The sequence below is a fragment of the Carcharhinus amblyrhynchos genome, chromosome 12 (assembly GCF_965287045.1).
Source record: "Carcharhinus amblyrhynchos chromosome 12, sCarAmb.v2.hapA, whole genome shotgun sequence".
Classification (NCBI taxonomy): domain Eukaryota; kingdom Metazoa; phylum Chordata; class Chondrichthyes; order Carcharhiniformes; family Carcharhinidae; genus Carcharhinus; species Carcharhinus amblyrhynchos.
In genome coordinates this window covers 49095173-49107093 of record NC_137335.1, presented here as the reverse complement: position 1 = coordinate 49107093, position 11921 = coordinate 49095173, and the positions used below count along the sequence as shown (strand labels likewise).

At 40.7% G+C, this 11921-nt stretch overlaps 1 long non-coding RNA gene across 1 annotated transcript; it reads left to right on the top strand.

Annotated features, from left to right (window-relative positions):
- Positions 1-6036, top strand: LOC145350959 (uncharacterized). Its single transcript, XR_013888270.1, has 2 exons — positions 1-68; positions 3918-6036. It is a non-coding gene; the product is annotated as an uncharacterized LOC145350959 (long non-coding RNA).
- The last annotated feature ends 5885 nt before the right edge of the window (positions 6037-11921 follow it).

Sequence of the window (11921 nt, the reverse complement as noted above, 5' to 3'; positions counted from 1 at the left end):
GGCCAGCAATTTTTCTGAATATGAATTGAGATGGACCCGGGCAATTAGAAGGAAAACAGTGAAGCGAGGTTAGTATTGATGGAAAGTTTCATTAAGGAAGCAATGGGAAGTACTCCCAGCTCCTCCTGGATTAAAAGAGATGCTCTAAAAGGCACTTACCTTCTATAGCCCTCTGCTGCTGTCACCATTTAGCCACTAAATTTCCTGACCCCTTGGGAAATCTGACCAGCAAGCATTACATTTAAATGAAGCTATCCAGAATACTGTGAGAGTCTGATTTAAATACTATTATGAAAAGTTCCATTCCCCAAGTTTGGATACAAGCACAAATACAACCCACTGTTGCAAAAATGGCAATAGGTGTGCACACAAAGTGTTCAGGTTGCATTTTGTAATATTTAAATTTTTATCCACCCATCCCTCCCCAACATTTTCCACCTGTCATGGCATTTAATTAGGTTTACAAAAATATATCTTTATTCTTAATACTTCTCACTCCTAAATTCTCTCTTGCTTTCTTTCTCGTCGATAGCCCTGTCACTCTTTATATCATGTCAATAATGGCTTCTTGAGTCATTTAAACAGGTGTTTGAAGTGGGAATAGAGATAAGTAGAGACAAGGAAGTGAATGAGGAAACGAGAGGAAAGAAGAAGTAATTGCGATGATGGTGAGACAGAATTGTGGATATAAGAATTATTCTTAACTGTTAGAATGCTTCCTATTAAAGGGAAGAAAATAGTTAAGGTGATGGCCACATTTCCATGAATGTTATTGATCACAAAATTGGATTCTATAGCACGGTTGGTGTCAGCATGAGGAAGCCTTGAAGTTAAAAAAAAAGGCATGGGATATGCTTTGGGCTGCTTCCCTCAAAGTCTGTGCAGTGCCCCATGCTGGGAAGGGTGCTCATGTTGTGCATGTATGGAAAGTGTCAAAATGTTCAGATTGTGACATCAGTCAAACATTCCAGATAATTTGACATTCTATTCGTACTATTTGAAGGACCAGCCATTCAGCTTGCAGGTGAACTGCTTTTTTGACTTACTTCTGATGTAGCAAAGTTTGTGAAATACTATGGAGTGTTTTTAAAAGTATTGTGGTCATTTGGTGCATCCATGCAGGGAGGTCAGAAGATTTTGTTACTTCTCTTTACCAATTCAGTAAGTGATATGGGAGCTGTCGTTGAAATGCTTTTGGATATTCAACGACAGAGAAATGGAGCAGAGGTTGCATAGAGAGGAAGTTCTGTACGAAGGGAGGAGAAGGAGGAGGACCCTTCACAGCAGACCCTACCTTCAGGAGTCAGGGAGCACTTGTCATATCTCCACCATACCTCCAAACAATGCTCAAGCTGTCTCAGATTTAGTGAGGAGATATTCACAGAACTCCCTCAATAGGACCTTTTGCCAGGACAAGCTCAATGCTTCCAGTCATGCTCACTGTGATCCTCAATTTCTACATCTCGGGATCATACCAAGGGGAAATGTCAATATAGTAAACATCTCCCAGCACAGCAATTTGGGCAGGGGATGGAGGTCCTATATGCCAAGAGAGATTTCATTGTTTTCCCTCTTAAGCAGACAGAGGCAGAATGTGTGGGTGTGCTGATCTAGGGGATTCCCAATGGTGCAAAGAGTCAACAACTCATAGGTGCTGACAATGGCAAGCACCCACTTTGGTCAGTGTGTGACCAGTCTAAACCATCATGCTGATAAATGCCCACTTTCCTGACAGAAGCCACAATTCCTTCATACTGAGAAAGTCTGCATTCTCACCATCTTCAAGCCACTCAGAAGAATCAAAAGATGACTGCTCAGAGAAAAGAGATACCCCCTTAAAGATAGGTGACAACCCCGCTCCACCACCCAACAACTTGAGAACAGAGGTGTACAAGGAAAATGTACGCAGCAGAAAAATTATGAACCAGACTTTTGGCATTCTTTAGCAACAGTTTTGATGCTTGGTATGGGTGTTTATCAAAATTTGTCATGGTCTGCATCGCCATAATGAGGGCACAACCATTGCCACCAGTGGCCACCTCAGGAAGAAGAGGAGGAGGCAGGGACACATTTTTGAGGCTCTTAGGACACCTTCACTCCAGTAGGGCTGTCTGGGAGCATCTGTCCAAGACTTTGCCCAGCATCATTATTAGCTCTCCCTGTCTTCCCATCCCTCTGGGATGCCCATCACAGCATCCCTTGGACCAAGATCCTGCAATAATATACACCCAACAAAAGCATTTCTGTAACATGTCTATCCAAGAACAAACTCAATGAAACAAACATCACTTAAATATTCACCCTGTGCATTCCCTAGTGCCTGCCTTGGAAAGTGACTTTTCCTGGCATGTGCTTCATGTGCTACCTTAGTGGCTGCAGAATGATGAGAAAGCTGCTGACTTCCACTAGGGGAGACTGCAGATGACGTTGTTGGACTCTTTCAAGCAGCTCTAAGCCTTGAGGGCTTGGCCTTGGATCGTTCCAGCTAAGCATGAATGGAAGTACTTTAGAATGGCGAGCTGAAAGGTGCAAGAAAGGGCATGGGCAGAATGGTCAGATGAGTGCACAAATGGTATAATTCCTGCTCCTTGATGCGCCATGTGTTGTTGCTCAGTCATCTGTTGGATTACAGACTGCTAATTTACTGTAAGAGCCTGCATGCCCCTTTGAGCTCTGAGATCTGCAGCCATGATAATGTATGAGCTGAACCTGCTTGGTCTCATGATCTCTGTCTGCAGCACTGAGACTTTAAGTGGCTTCCATCTGAGCTACAGTGGAAGCTGAGACAGCAACCATCAAATGTAGTCATGGAGTTGGTTATCACTTCTACAGTGTAAAAGAAGGGCCCTGTGTCACATTGGATTTGGACTCCTCCATGTGCCTTGACAGACGGCCTGACAAGCCTGCCATTGCACCAAGCATTTTAATGTGCGTGTTCCTCAGCATTGTCCAATAGGACACCTCTTCACAATTCTCATCTTGTCTCATGTCGAAGAACATACTTGTGACTTTGCCCTCAGTGAGCTCGCCCTTGGTTAGGCAGTAGCCTCTTGGTGAGCAGTGACTCATTATTTGCGGAGCCACACCTTCATCACCTTAAATTCACAAAGTGCCAGTATCTGAGCTGGAGGTGAGGAATAGCATGAAGTTTGCATACTGCCAGCCTCAAGGAAATCAGTGTGCTTATTGCAAATAGTGGCCTCTGAACGCAAAAATGGGTGCAAACCAAATTTGGGCTTTTGTCAAACATAGTTACAATGGAATTTGGAACTGATCTCATACCTCCAACAGGTGATATTGTTGGACCTGAACCCTGCGCACGAATGCAGAACTGGTGATCTCTGAATAGTCTAGTGTTGAGGGCTGAGTAATATAATGATATACCTTCTAGGCCCCCGTTCATAGTGCACGAAAAGCAGCTAGGCACAAAATAATGCTGCTTTGTTTTCATTAACATGTTTCAATAAAAATCTGAGAAATGCAGAGGTGACACCTCAACAAGAGCAGCCTGGAATTATTTTCGTCACTGAAGCATTGAGGATTATTGTAAATGCACATAATGGGGAAGATGCTTTCACACTGAATAGATTTTGCAGACAAATTGAGTGTTCATAGGCTGTAGCAATCATATGTAAATTAATTTCCAGTAATTAGGTGTAATTTATTAAAATCGTTATATTTGATGTCTAGATTTTGTGTATGATGCACACAAGTGGAAAAAATGCTTTATGTATACATATCATGTTAAAATATTATTTGCCCTTGACACTGAAAGTCTGATTTTAAAGTACTGAAGATCAATTTCATAAACTGACAGTGTCAGTGATGTTTTGTCAAACGAGAATGTAGTGATTTTAATATAGAATTTAAAAATCCATGGTGAACATCCACATGGAAATTGATCTGTTTCTCCCCAGGAATGAGCAGCAGTGTTCCCAGGAATATAGAGAGAGAGTTGGATAAACCTCTGGAAAGGGAAGAAAAATTGGAGGTGAATTCAATGTTGATGTACAAAATGGGTTCTGTGGGAAGGTGGCACAGCAGTGAACATGGACATGAGGTGAGTGTAATGAGGCTTGGCCTTTTTGCACCACTCGACACCACGTCTGGCTGGAAACAATGGTGAGACTGAGTACTATCAATGATACTTGGAAATGAATATGGAAAATTACAGCACACTTCAAGTGATCTGACAAAGACCAACCAACAGTACTGTCTATTGGTTAGATGGCATATAATGCAAATTGCAACTATCAACCTGTTCAGTGTTTAGTTTGCTTTGCCACGCCTTGATATAATCTTGTAGCTCTTTGACTATATCTAATGTTCACCAATACCTGAATAAGCACACAGTCAACAGTCAAAATGTGATGCACAAAAGAATTCTGTTACATTCAAGTCAAGTTTTTCCCTAAGTCTAATCTTTCAACACTTCCAGGATATTTTAATGTTCAAAAGCAAGCTTACCTTAAAGGAGTGAGCATAAATGATTCAGTATTTTCCCCTAAAGTTCAAATGTTCTGAAATAACACTCCAAAAACAAAAAATGTTCCAAAGACTGTTTAAGAACTTTTTCCAAATACTCCAAAGTTAGATTACATAGGATTAGGGGTAATTTATTATCTTGGATAGGTGATTGGCTGATGGCTAGAAGACAGAGAGTCAGGATAAGTTTTTTTTTCTGGATGGCAAAAAATAACTAGTGGGGTGCCATAGGGTTCAGTCTTTGACCTACAGCTATTTACAATCTATACAAATGACTTGGATACAGGGATAGGAGGCTCTATAGCCAAATTTGCAGATAACACAAAAATCGGTGGGACAGTAAGTTGCAATGAGGAGATAAGAATTGTACAGGTGAATATAGACAAGTTAGGAGAATGGGCCAAAAAATGGAGTTTAGCATGGATAAGTGTGAGGTCATGCATTTTGGTTGGAAAAATGGAAAGGCGACGTATTGTTTAATTGGGGAGACACTTTGAGGTGCTCTTGTATAGAGGGATCTGGGTATCCTTGTTCATGAGCCGCAGAAAACTAACATGCAGGTAGAGAAGATAATAAAGAAAGCAAATAGAATGTTGGTATTTATAGCTAGAGGAATGAAATATAAAGGTAAGGAAGTACTGTTGCAACTGTACAAGGTTTGGTGAGACAGCATCTAGAGTATTGTGCAGAGTTGTGGTCCCCTTATTTGAGGGAAGATTTGGTGGCAGTTCAGAGGAGGTTCATTGATTGATTCCAGAAATGAGGGGTTTGTTGTATGAAGGGAGATTGAACAGTTTAGGCTTATATTCTCTGGAATTTAGAAAAATGAGGGAGATCAAATTGAGATATATAAGATGATAAAAGATATGGATAAAGTAGACATTATGCGGATGCTTCCTCTGTGGGGCATTCCAAACAAAAGGTCATAATCTTAGGATAAGGAATAGAAAATTTAAAACAGAGTGAAGAAGAAACTATTTTTCCCGAAGGGTTGTGAATCTGTGGAATTTGTTACCACAAAGTGCAGTGGATGCTGGGACAGTGAGTAAATTTAAGGAGGTGTTTGACAGATTTTCAATTGGTATTGGGTTGAAGGGTAATGGGGAGAAGGCAGGAAAATGGGGATGAGGAGCACATCAGCCATGATTGAATGGCAGAACAGACAATGGGCCAAATGGCCTAATTCTGCTCTTTATATTTTATCAACTTATGAACTCATGCAAAAGAAAAGAAAATTTGGCAAACATTGGGTATTCGAGAGGCATCAATTCAAATGTTATGGAATTAAATTTGGGCATTAATAAGACTTATGCACAAAATAGGTAAGAACAACAGTGATAGAAAAGCACAGAATTGCAGACCTAGCAGAAATAGTTACTGGATCTTCACTTTGAAATTTGTTATTCCATCTGCATTGAGGGCTGCATGCCTCTTCTTGTGGCAAGCTGTTTAGCCTTAAATTGTGTCCTAGTAAAGCACTGCATAAACTCAGAGTGACACCTTCTCACTTGTATCCTGCAATAAAGTTCAAATATTCTGTTTATTTTGTAACTTACTAATCTAAAATGTCTCTTGTGTTCCTAATGCCCTTTGATCTCATCTACCTTGCTAATTTCAGCTGTTTCAATATCATTGTGTACTTGTTCACTTTTTTTTCTGATCTGCAATAATTTACAATTATTCATGTTGAATTTCACTTACCACTATCCCACCTTCTTAAATATTCTTTCTACCTGATTTGTTTCTTAAGTCTCTGTAACAGTCTCCTCAAAATTGAGTTTTATTTGACTCATGTAAATTTGGAACTAGTAGGACTTCTATCATCAATACCTTTATTCATTTAACTTTATCCTTAGCTTTACACTTTGTTGCAAAATCACACGTCTAATGAGCACTGGCTAGTTAATATCTTTCAGCCAACTTTTTGTTCATTTTCATAGAGTAAGCAAGATGAAGAATAATAAAACAACAAGAAAATATTAAAGTGTCTTGTGAAATGCAGCCACTTTGGTTGCATTTCCAACATCTCAAATTAACATTCTCTCCTGTAATGCCCTGTAATTCTGTAATAGCGGGATAGGGGGGCACCCCTATCCCGATACTCTCTAATTTGAACTATCCATATTTTTTTCCTATCCACTGAATTCCTTGGTTCACCGTTACAAAAGGAGCAGGTTGTTTCCATGACTGCCTTCTGCTGGGAAACAAAAATATAAATCCAGTGTTGTAAAATTAAGTTGCCAGCCTTTTCCTTCTACAGAATTCTGTGAGATTACAGATGTGTTTTAATATCAATGTAGGTCCAAGCTGTTTGTTCAAGGTGCCTTTTCAACAGGCTGAGAGGAGCTAAACTGGATTGTATGAGATTAGTTGGTTAATCCGGCACAACATGACCCAAGTGCCGAGCTTTATTCCACTTGGATTCAGAAGCCAGGATATCAGTGTTGCTGTTGAGTCTTCTGAATTTGGGAAGGACGTCATAACAACAGTTTTTAGAATACAATTACAATGTAGTAGTGGTATCTTTCCACACTTACATGAATAAGCCTTAAATCTTATTTATACAGTCCAACTGGTGTGTTTAGTATACCTGCACTGGAATTGGGTACATGTATAAAATTCCTCCACATCAAAATTTTAACAAACATAAAACAAATGATTTGTGTTCTTAATGTAGCTGCTGAAGGCATGAATTGCAAATTTGCAGTTGATAAAATGTGCGTAAATATTATGACTGTAGTTGATGCTTGATTGCTTCAGGCAAGGCTTAATGTATTGGGAGATTGGTCTCACAACTGGCATATAATGTTTATTTTGGTTGTGGAGTCTTAATCATGGGCAGGGAGAATGTTCAACTTCCAACATTCTTCACAGAAAAACATTAAAAAGATGGAGAAAATAAAAGGTCTATGTATAGATCTCTAAAGGTGCATGAGCAATGACATGAATCAGTAACCAGAGAAATGAGGGTATTTGTGTTTATTAACAGGGCATTTATTATATGAAGGGCATATCAATTTGCCCAGGTGCAGGACCTTGATCAGACCTCACTTGGAGTACCAGATTGAGTTTTAGTCTCCTCAAGGCTTGGTGACATTGAGGCTTTGGAGTTCAGGGGACAGCCACAAAACTAATATCCAGAATAAAGCATTTTGTTTATCAAGATAGACGAAAACAATCAAGACTTTACACTTTTGAGAAGTGTAGATTTAGGAGTGATCTGACTGAGGCTTATAAAATGATAAAAGGAATAGAGTTAGTTCCAATTAAATTGATTAAGGAGCTCTTTTAAGGCACCAACCAAGTAAACAAACGCAAATTAACTTTGGGTTAAATAGATCAAGGATTTACCAGGGAATCTCAATTTTAAGGTATGTAGATGCCAGGAGTTTGCTCCCCAGGGTATAGAGAACATCTGGAATTGGCTGCCATCTTATGTGGTGGAAGTTAATTCAATGAATTCCTTTAAAGTGAAATTTGGACCTGGTTATGATTGGGATGGATATCACCTCTTAAAACAGGTAGGTACTTCAAGGAATCCAGGACCTGGGTGATTTCTCAGACTTGTATCAATCACTGCTGCTGCTGCTGCCCCCCCCCCCCAACTTGACTGAGGTTTTTAATTGAGTTTTATGTCTGTAACAAGAGGTCACATGGTTTTAGGTGGCGGGGACAGTGAATATATTGTTATAGACTAGATATCACAATTATGTGCTACGAGCTGGCTGGACCAGGTGGTATTTACCTGTCCATTATTTTTCATATGTTCACCTTCAACTACTTTCCTAGAGTTGAAGGAAGCTAAGTACTTGTTAATTTTTGTCAGTTTTTTAATATGAATTTCAAGGCTTAAGACACATTTTGAGATAAAGTGGGTGGGGTAGGACTGATTGGGGAGTGTATAAGAGAAGACTGTTGAACCATTACTTTGACTTGCATATCCCACCTGTTCAACTCCCAGGAATTTTCATCCAGTTGTTGCTGCTTGTGTCCTCAGTGACCTAGACACCAGAGGATATTGGCAACAAGATCAACAAAGGGTTGGAAATAGGATCAACAAAAGTGTTGAAGTCTGAGCCTTGGTCAGAATCATATCCGAACACTGAAGTCACTGGCCATATCAGAAAAATTGGAGACCAATTTTCATCTTATTTATAGAACTTGGATTTAATAACTTAGAAAACATGCTGCAGGGCGAGATATTGAGGGCATCGAGGAGGAAGAACATGGTAGGATTTTGTACCTGAAACCCCTCTGTGATCATGTTCACCTCATTTATGTTAATTAATTGTTAATACTGAATAGGTTCTGTTGATGGATGTTAAATACTAATAGGTTAAGTTCCATGCCCACTGGGCACCGCAGGGACTGAGTGTATTATTGACCTCTTTAATCACATTTTAATTTGATGTTTGAAGTTTCCTTTGTGCTTTGTCTTTTATTTTGGGCAGTTCCCCCTTCTTTTGGGGAGCTGCCCCTTTTACTTTGTCCCTAAGTTAATTTGAGTTTGTTTACTTGTTGGGTTGTCAAAAGAACTACCTAATAATAGGTTCCCAATTACCTTGGGGACCTGGGGTGGAAGTTGCTGCATGCAGCGGTGCTGTACAACTGTAGGTTTTTCCAGTACATGGGCTCCCGAGACTGCCCTTTCTGCAGCCTCGAGGAGTCCGTCTATGTTCTGTGTTATATATTGCACACCCTATTTGGTTTTCTTAAACACCTTTTACTGATGTTTTGTTTGCACTTCAGTCCCACGCTCCTGATCTATGGGTACCTGGTGCGGAGAGGGGCACATTGGATCGCTGACCTCCTCATGAACCTGCTCCTGGGCCTGGTGAGATGCGCCATCAATAGGTCCACGCAGTGGGCGATTGACGGGACCGTCCATCCCGACTGCCTGCCCCTCTACCATGGCTTCGTTTGCAGCCAGGTGTCCTTGGAGAGGGAGCATGCAGTGTCCACGGGCGCAGTTGATGCCTTCTGTGTCCATTGGGCACCACAGGGGCTGGCATCTTATAGACCCTGATAATTACATTTTGATTTAACGTTTTAAGTTTCCTTTGGACTTTGGTTTCTGTTCGGGCCGTCCCCCCTTTTTAGGGGGCTTCCACTCTTAATTTGTCCCTAAGTTAATTTGAGTTCGTTTTACTCGTTGGGCACATGAAAGAACGACCTAATAATAGGTAAAGATAATAAGATGAACAGGTGTTAGGTGTAGATTAGTTAATTAGATGTGTACATAAAGAACAGCAAGCCTGTATTGGGGTGATTGTGTTAGGGTAGAGATATAAGCAATAAATAGCCTTTTGTAAAACAAAATCCAAGACTTTCAGAGCCAGGCTTGGGACTATCCTCTGACATTAATGACAATTCTCTTTAAATTTGTGAATGTAATCACTTTCAGATGAAGAAATCAGTTGAAAATTTGTTGTCTATTGCTTCACAGATCTCAATGTCTTGCTTTTCATGGTCATTATTGAATGTTACTCCTATGACAAGATTGATAGAGTTTGGTTTGGGTTGGTATGCAAGGAATGTCTCCCAGGTGGTTATCTGATAGCTGTTGTAATAGATCTACTGGTATCAACTGGTTAAAGTGGAAGAACAAGTTGTAAAATTCTGCAAGTAATCTTTGTTATGGGTGATAGCATCTTTTTTTCTCTCTTCCCCTCTCTGTCCTCATTGTTCAAAGAATAGGGTTACGTACAAAGGGAATGGCAGGAGTCTATAATTATGCCATTCTCATTCCAGATTGCAACACAGATGAGCTTTCTATTCAGTGGTCTCTCTTGCCTTTCATGTATTTGAAAGGAGATTGTACTAGCTATTGAGTGTGGAGCAGTGGAGAATAGAACCTGCAGCAGAGTACTTACTCTTGAGGATGAGCTGCTCTGACAAAAGGATCATGTAAATTCCAAAAGGCAAATTTTACTAACACAGCTATGCAGTTCCTGATCCTTAACTCATAGGCGTCCAAAGTAGGCTGAAGGATGGTACTCGAGGGAAAGAAAAATATTACAGTTAATCACATTTTTTAAAAAAGTTTGAATAATCTTGTGATCACAGCTGTTCCCGGGGAGTCTTATCTTTGGGGTTTACAGACTAGATCAGTATGCTGTTGGTGCTTATGAGAGATAGTAAAGTTTCTATTTATTCTGCAACCACAATAAAGATTGGTTACTTTATTTACTTATTGGAAAAAGTATTTCTATAAAAGGTGCTATTAAATCTGTTTTGTTCCTGGTCCTTGTTGCTGCAGCTGTATAGGGCATTGGTGAGGCCGCAGCTGGAGTACTGTGTGCAGTTTTGGGCGCCGCACCTGCGCAAAGATATTTTGGCCTTGGAGGGAGTGCAGAGGAGGTTTACTAGGCTGATTCCGGAGTTGAGGGGGTTGAACTATGAGGAGAGGCTGAATAAACTAGGCTTGTACTCGTTAGAGTTTAGAAGAATGAGGGGAGATCTCATTGAGACGTATAAGATGATGAATGGGATGGATAGGATAGAGGTGGAGAGACTCTTCCCGCTCAAAAAAGACAGTAGGACTAGGGGGCACAGCCTCAGGATAAAGGGGAGGCGGTTTAGAACGGAGTTGAGGAGGAACTTCTTCACTCAAAGGGTGGTGAATGTCTGGAATTCTCTGCCCGTTGAAGTGGTGGAGGCTACCTCGCTAAATATTTTTAAGATGCGGGTTGATGGGTTTTTGATAGGAGAGGGGATTAAGGGTTATGGGGAGAGGGCGGGAAAGTGGAACTGAGCCACGACAGATCAGCCATGATCTTATTGAATGGCAGGGCAGGCTCGAAGGGCTAGATGGCCTACTCCTGCTCCTATTTCTTATGTTCTTATGGTCCTGACTACTCTTCTGTCACTTTTTTCCCCTGCTGTGCTATTCCTTTGCATGACATGATCCCATTCTGATCCACCTTTCTCCTTGGGGATGCCTTTCTCCGGGACATAGTTATTGGGAACAGGATAAAACACAAGCATTCTTGAAACTCTGCTAGCCATAAACTGCAAAATATCATCAGAATGTTATAGGCAACAGAACAACCACCTACTGTGCCAGGCCCTGGAATGGGGCTCATTAGACTTTTTCAGCTGTTGTGGGCCTGGGTGGGAACAGGGAGTGAATGTTTAAGGCAGTAGATGAGTTGCCAATCAAATATCTATTTTGTTCTGAATGATGTGAAGCTTCTTGTAGAGTATGGAACTTGTGCCTGGTGCAAGTGGAGAGTGTTCCATCATATTTGTGACTTGCAGGTGGTGCACAATGTTTGGGGAGTCAGGAGATGAGTTATTCACCATACAATATTCATGGTGCTAGCTCTTGTAGCGATATTGTAGCTAGTCCAGTTACGTTTTTGGAAGTGATGGGAACCTGAGAGTAGATGAGTTGGGACAAATTCAGAGCAGAGAACAGGAGGCAGAAAATTGCT